Below are 8,162 nucleotides of genomic sequence, written 5' to 3' on the forward strand. Positions count from 1 at the left end.
ATCCAGACACCAGGTTATGGAATGGCAAACCGTGGTCGCGAGGTAATAGAACCGCGCGTGCCGCGGGAATAATAACCACCTGGGCCGAACCACAGGGTCGCGAGATAGGGACCCAGCCAAAGAGCGACGCAATCCGGTCACTGGGGGGGCAAGATGGCAAACCAGGCGTCATCCGCGAGGAAAACCCCGCGGGGCACCGATAGCGAGACCTGGTACACCCGAGGAACAGGTCGCCGTCAAAATCCGATCACCCGGACGCGAGATACGGGGACGGTCCGCGAAGTCGGTACTCGAACGTAGGCTACGAGAACTAAGTCCGGAATATCGTTGGGAGGGACCGTGGAAGCGAGCCCCGGGGATCGCCGTCAACGGCGGACACCGCGAAAACGAGACAGGATCGCAAAAAATTTGTATCCGTTTCAATAAATAACAAATTTTATGAATCATTAGTTTTATTTCATATCCAATCTAACATCACTTTTCACATTTACAGTTTATTACTCTGTATTTTCGATCTTTTTCAAAAATATAGTTGTATTTAAAAACCTTATTTATCTTATAAAATTACATTGGAAAGTTACATAACATGTAATAGATAATGTAGTTTTTCTTAAAAGCTACTAATTGAGCACAAAGTATTTTAACTCAAATCATTTTACTTACAAGCTACTTGAACGTTAACTATATTTCAAATATAATATATTTATTTATTTATTTCGCAATACTTACAGGTAATAATAGTATCACATATAATGTAAAAGTAGTATCACATCAGTCTAAAAGTAAAATATTACGTCAATTTTAGTCTTATTTTTTACAACAGATAAATCAAAAGCTCGGTTAAAAGTTCCATTCCAGAATTACAGCACATAACATAAAAGAACTGTTGTAAAAAAAAATTAAAGTATTTCTTTGGTATAACAATCTCCATTACCTTAATGATTTACCTTGCAATACAATACGAAATGTTATGAATTTATAACCCTTATGTAATAATAGAATAATAAGCTAAATAAAAACCTCATATTGAAAACAAAAAGTATTTTATACTTTCTAAGTGCGATTATCCGTAATCATTAAAACAAAATGTTATTTCTTTAAATCTTTAAAAATAAAAAAAACAAAATAAAATATAATATAATATTAATCTTATCAAAATAATTAATTTTTAGTATTTGGTAAGTTTGCAAATAAATTTGCAATATTTTCTAAAATTTTTAGAGCTGCATCTTGTCGAGTCATTAACTCATTATGACGTTCTTCTTTTGGCCTCCCTTTCTTTAAAATTTTGGTCGTATGTACTTAATTGTTTTGCTAATTCATTTCTTTTTCTTATCTTTGACTTTCCATTTTTCTTCGTTGTAATCTCTTCATCATCTCTGCATGAATTTTCTTCAATTTCAATCGATGATGTCTTGGATGCACATTTAATCCCTCGTAAAGAAGATGCAGTTGACACTGGCTGCACGTCAGAATCCTGACCAAATATTTTGTCCATTTCAAAGAAGTAATCGAATATTATCGAACCTCCTCCACTGTTCTTTTAACCTATGTTATCTTTCTTTTCCATATACTTCTGTTTCAGATATTTAAATTTGGTTTTTTATTTGCTCAGTTGTGTGCATCGGTAACTGTTGAGCTATCATGTCCCATACTTTATCCTTTTTCATTGTCGTGCTTTTAAATAGATGTTCATGAGACTTATATAAGCTTATTAGCTCTATAATTTCATTTCGATTCCAAGAAGTTCTGCTTGTAGTGTTGTTGTTTTCTTGTTCACTATCTGTAATAAGGTCAGATCTTGAAGACTCCGTTTTAGCTTGAATTCCAGCGTTTGGAATAATGTAGCAGCTTGGGAAGAAGTAATAAATATTAATGCATTTCTTGTAACAATAAAACAATATTGAAATTTTTAATATTTATAGCCATCCTCAAAATTTATGTGCAAATAATGAACAAAAACATTTTTACATAACCTCTATAATTTATACCACAAAAGTATACGTTTACATAACAACAAATAGAAGCACTTACCAGGTTGTTGTTGAACCAGAATATTTCCTGATTCATCCCTGATGACATTTCCGTTCGGCTCAGTTACAAGTACGTATTTCATGTTTTTTATGTTACTTTAAATATAATCACAAAGCATACAGGAATATGGAACATGTATATCATATATGCGCAAGCGCAACGACGTCCAAGAATCGTTCCGTTTCACGAGACAACCTCAAGTGTGACGTCACACTTCGCCCGGATGAACACTCTGGCATACGGAACGCACCCCAATTGTTAAGCTGGATTCAGACAGGACGCGTCAAGCTTCAAACAGCGAGCAGCAACCAATCAGCGAGGCGATATTTTCTATGCCACTGCTGATATCACCTTGCTGATTAGGTTGTTGCTCGCTGCTTAACGTTTGACGCTTGACGCGTCCTGTCTGAATCCAGCTTTAGGCTGGCGTCCCATGAAGCGGATAACGCGGAAGCGGAACAAGCGTATCACCAATCACGGGACCGTTTCAACGGAATCTTTGACAGGGTTCTATCAGAACAATTCCGTGATTGGTGATACGCTCGTTCCGCTTCCGCGTAATCCGTTTCATGGGACGCCAGCCTTAGGGTGCGGTCACATGGATTGATATTTTCCGGGTAACCCGTATCGCGTAACCAATCAGAAGCGCGAATATGCGTAACCGAAAATGCGAAACGCTCTTCTAATTGGTTACGCAGTTACGCGGGAAATACATCCCATGTGACTTCAGCCTTAGGGTGCAATCTCACGTAGAGAAAAAAGCGGAACAGAAAGCAAGCACAGTGGGGGTAACTAATCAGAACGTTTCTCCAAATATCGATCCGTTCCGATTTTATATGACCGAGTTCTCTATGTACCAGAAAAAAACGGAAATACGTAAATATTAAACATTATTTTTTATTAATATACTTTATAGAAATTTTGATTGGCTAATATCCTATCTTGAGAGCCCTCACCTGGAGATAAGCCAATCCGAGCGATTCCGTTTTAGTTCCGTTCCGCTATTTCTCTCTCCATGGGGATGCAGACTGACCATCCACTACTGCGCATCCACAGGAATACTTTGGGAGCTTTCTAGCAAGCGACACAAGTCGACACAAACATTCATTCTATTTTCTTTTTTGGCAATGAGTAACAAAGACAAAACGACACTTGTGTCGATTTGTGTTGCTTGCTGGAAAGCTCCCTTTACCTTGAAATCGATGGCTGTACCACCAATTCCAGCGTCGAACTCTGAGCGAAGCAGCGGAGAGTGCCAGCCAACCACGGCTGCCCAGGCGTCTGACACAGCGCGGGGCATGGCGGAGCCGTCAGCGAAGCCAGGGGAAACGGCCAATCAGGAAGCAGAGAACACCGAGAACGCGGGGGACTGCAGCTTCGAGAGCGTAGCCAGTACGCAGATCCTTTCGCCGAACGAGGAAATAATTTCAGAGGCGATACGCTTCTCACAGGGTCAGCCCATCGAGACGCAGCCCGCTGGATACGGCGAGGCGCAGATGCAACTTCAACCACCGACACAGCCCGCTGGTATAGGCGAGGCACGTCACGGAGAATCCGACGAACCGGAGGACACCGCGGACGACGTGAGCAACTTGGGCCAGTTGAGCCAAGCAAGAGCGGCGGACGAATAAGCGAATTCCTTGCGCGTATTCAAACAACATTTTTTATCTTTTTTATTATTAATATTCTTTAGCATAGATGCATGTGCAATTAAAACGCGAGTCCGTATAGAGACCGACGATTGATTTAGATGTAACGCGAAAAAGCGACAAAGAGACAGATGACGATGATATGATTTATTTTATTTTCTTTATTTTATTATGTTAATTGTGCATGAGAAACCACTCGAAGAACGAGCGTGTTCATAAAAATATATTACTCCATGTTTATCACATTTGAAATCCTTTTCATTAGAAAGATCCCTGCCTACCCAATCACATTCAAATTAAAGAAACTCTTTCAACATTGAGATATTAGAGCCAATAACGTTTCAAATTAGAGACAGGTTACATTTTAGAAGCATTAAATTAGATTCAGCAGAAGAGCCAATCACAGGCCAGCATTACCTTAATGGATTCAGACAAATATAGGATTATAGTTCTAGCATTTATTTTCACTTTATTTGCAATTTCAATAGTTTTTATACTGCTGCTAGCGTATTCCAACGTTACAAGAGCGAGACCCTATTACATGTCATAAAAAGATTGAATACCACAAAGATGAAGTTCAAGGAATACCTAGTAGTCACCCTTATCATATTTTTTCCTATTATTATTAACTTTCCAGACGTACAAACCGTCAGCCTGATATTTACCCTTTACATCCTATTATTGAGCCTCGAGATCGATCCCCGATTGGTTCCCGAGGACCCTTGATACTTAAAACGCATGCTTTGCGACAGCGAGTGCCGAGAGCACGAGCGAGGACCAATGGAGTCCCAATTACGATATTTTGTATTCGATTTATTATTCTATAAGTTTTAACAAGTTTTGACAGCCCAAGCGAAATGTCGAATCACAGCGACCAATGGGAAGCGTCCCGGTCTATTTCAAGTAAGTTCTTGTCAATTTTCATAGAGCATTTCAGTTATTACAGACCATTTGAGAGCCAATAGGATTGATTCCTGGCAATTTAACGTTATGTTACTTATTTTGAAACACTTTATCAATTTCACAAAGCCTTCAGCCAATCGGAGCGCGCAGCGCAACTTTCTATCGCAAGAACGTCTAAACGACCAATGAGAAGCGAGCACGGCTCGTACAAGCGAGATTCGTTCGATAACGCGATTTTTACATTACATTCATTAATTTTATGTTTTTCCCTGTCGAAACAATATGTATCATTCAGTTTTATATTCATTTTACATACTTACCGTTCGGATACTCACCGACGATGATTACCAATCCGTTGATTCGGCGAGACGATCCCGCGAAGACCCGGTACCTGAAAGAAAAGGAGAATTAATAAAATTGATTCTAGTACAAACGCTATTTACCTGGTTGCAAAAAGGGAACGTCAAAGAGACCATTTTCGGTCACTCGGAAAACGTTCCGAGTGACTCGCCGCAAACTTGCACATCGTGCAAATTGCGACGGCTGGCATTGGTTGCCGCATCGCCGAGACCGAAGCGAGAGCCCTTGTCCGCCGTCCAATCCCGTTTCAGTATCTCAGTCATAATTGAGCTGAGCCAATGAGATCGGCTCAGCGCACGGGTAATAGTCACACGGATCGTGTCGCTCGTCACCAAGCGATGCGATTGGCCAATAGAAAAAAAGCGCGCGATTATATCATGTTCGCGCGTAAAAGCGAGGCTCTACGCCTGCGCGAGCATCAAGGAGGGGGAACTCGACCCGTTCCTCCCGGACAGTTCACGGTTGAATATCGAGGCGTTAACACGTTATATCGGTTACGCGACAAAACTCGATTCAGTGTGCTTATCCCGTTGCCGTATACGATAGTTACGCGACAAACGTCCACGCGTTAACGGTTATTAACCGCACATAGCTCTTAGCGACGGTAAATCAGAGTTCGTTAACAATCGACGCAGGTCAGTGCGCGATAGAACCTGTCCGTTCGTTTACGGAGATACTGTAACTTTGAAATTATTAAATTGTTATTTGTTTATAATAAACAAAGACTCATTATTCGCGACCCCAGTGAATATCCTCTCCGAATATCCGTATATTACGTGCGCTTAACCAGGGCGTGGCCGACGGCCTTGAACACGTCCGCGTCGTAGGAAACGGCAGCCATTACGCTGAAAGGAAGGACGGGGCAACGCATAGCAACCAGGTTTCTGTATTCATCCAGGAAAATACAGTGGCGACCGTAATTACAGCCCAAGTAGTAAGTGGCTATTATTTCAATATTAACATAATAAATCGTTGATCCGGTCACAACCTTTCAGGCTATCGTACACAAAATTGCAGAGGCTGCATAAGCATAGCATAAGACTGCTGGACCAATGAGCATCTTATGTAAATTAATATGGCGACTTTATGCTAGATTTTCATTGGTTTAGCGGTCTTATGCTATGCATATGCAGCCTATGCAATTTTGTGTGCGAGGCCCTTTAGGCTGGAATCCCATGGCATGCATTTTCCGCGTAACGCATAAAGGCCTATCTACATAAGACGCAGAACGCGAGTCGCAGCCCGGTCGCAGGTCGCAAGACAGACGCAACGTGACGTATTTCCGGCTGCAGGCTGCAATACGCAAGACGCACATAAGTTGGGCGAACTTTAACTTTCGCGCCCTGCGTCGAAGCGATTAGCCAATCAGCGTATCGTGTTATAACGCGGCAACTCAGTTTTTTATGCACATCGTAGTGTTTCGGCGAGACAAGAGACGAGAAGGTGATTTCTCTGTAATAATGACGTATAAGTGGGATTCCGCGGCAACGCGGAAGTTAATTCATAAAGTAGAATGAAATCCCGGTTTGTACGCTAAAAGTGCCAAAGTATACAAAAACCAAGAACAAAAAAACTTGGCATGGACAGAGTTGGGAAAAACTTTTCGTCTTCTTTGTTCTGGTAAGTGAATTTATAAGATTACAATTAATTTATAAGATTGTAATAAGTATTTATTACAATCATTTATTTTATTCAGAGATGTTGTGACCGGACGGCACGAGATGAGCCCGATTCCGGCGGATAATATTCCTATCGAACGGTCGCCACTCGGTTTAACCTTAGACTACCGAGAAGGTAAGTTCGCATCAACGCCCCGATTATTCGCAAGACGCTAATAGGATTTCTTTTTTCAGAATGATGTCCCTGATGGATCACCGTTACTGCTTCTCATCCCTGGATCCTCGCTTTACATCGCATACCAGATAGAGGTAAGTAAGAATAAAATAATTATATCCTAATTATTTGAATTTTATTTCAGAAAGATGTCCCTGTTGGATCACCGTTGCTGCTTCTCATCCCTGGATCCTCGCTTTACATCGCATACCAGATAGAGGTAAATAATTATTGTTAGTTTTATGTTCTAAACTCAAAGTTACAAACTTATTCTATGTCTTATATGATACGCGCGCGCTATATAGATTAACCTATTACGATTGGTGGAAATATAAATCACTAGCATGAGACTTTCATTTCTATATATTTTTATGTTTCCGGACGTTGCTTCCGCCTTCTTCTTGCAAGACTTTTCGTATTTCCGTTGAACGTGCAAAACAGCGACCTATTGTATTATCTTTCATCGTAATAAATCAGTTGGAAAAGATATACTCGATTATTCTGCGCCATCAGGTTATGGGCCCAGCACGCTTCCACAGCGCATCAACTCAATGGACTCAACATGCCGGTGCCAGACGATTGGATCGGAGTGCTGCTATTGGCAGGTTTACCAGACGAATACAAACCCATGATAATGGGCTTAGAGAGTTCTGGGCAGGCAATCACCGCGGACTATGTCAAGACAAAATTGCTACAAGAAGTGAAGGACACCGGGAACGCAAGTAAGGACAGCGCATTTTTCTCTAAGGGAAAGGAAAATAAGAAGATTCAAAAATGCTATAAATGCCATCAAAAAGGGCATTATGCTAATAAGTGTCCGGAAAATAAAACGGAGAATACCGATTCTACGAAAAAACAATCGGAGGAATCCAAGAGCAAAGAGAAAACATTCGCAGCCTATCTCACATCTCAAGAAATTTCAAAAAGCGCGTGGTACGTAGATTCGTGTGCTTCGACGCACATTACATCTGAACGCAACAATCTCGAAACAATCTCCACGTACAATGGGGGGAGCAGCTCAGCGGCTAACCGAAGTAGCATGCAAGCTAAACCAATCGGCAACGCCAAAATAAAATTACTAACGGATGCAGGAGTTGAGAGGATCATGGCGAAGGATGTAATCCATGTACCGGACAGCGCATTTAACCTGCTATCGGTGAGTAAAATGGTAGCAAAAGGGTTATCTATTCATTTTACACCGCAGCTGTATTGAGGATGAGAAGGGAAAACAGATGGCGACCATGGTTGATGAAGGAGGTATATTTAAACTCAAAACGCCTACGGAGAGAGTTTACTTCACTGCAAGGGAACACACAGCTGAATTGTGGCACCGAAGGCTCGGACACATCAACGACCGGAGCGCCAAGGTACTTAGCGAAGGAA

General features: G+C 41.3%; 1 pseudogene; it reads right to left on the reverse strand.

The window, feature by feature from the left end:
- Positions 1–1,161: 1,161 nt before the first annotated feature.
- On the reverse strand, positions 1,162–3,334 carry LOC139823780 (uncharacterized; annotated as a pseudogene).
- Positions 3,335–8,162: the final 4,828 nt, after the last annotated feature.

This window comes from Temnothorax longispinosus, unplaced genomic scaffold, assembly GCF_030848805.1.
Source record: "Temnothorax longispinosus isolate EJ_2023e unplaced genomic scaffold, Tlon_JGU_v1 HiC_scaffold_18, whole genome shotgun sequence".
In the NCBI taxonomy this organism is placed as follows: Eukaryota; Metazoa; Arthropoda; class Insecta; order Hymenoptera; family Formicidae; genus Temnothorax; species Temnothorax longispinosus.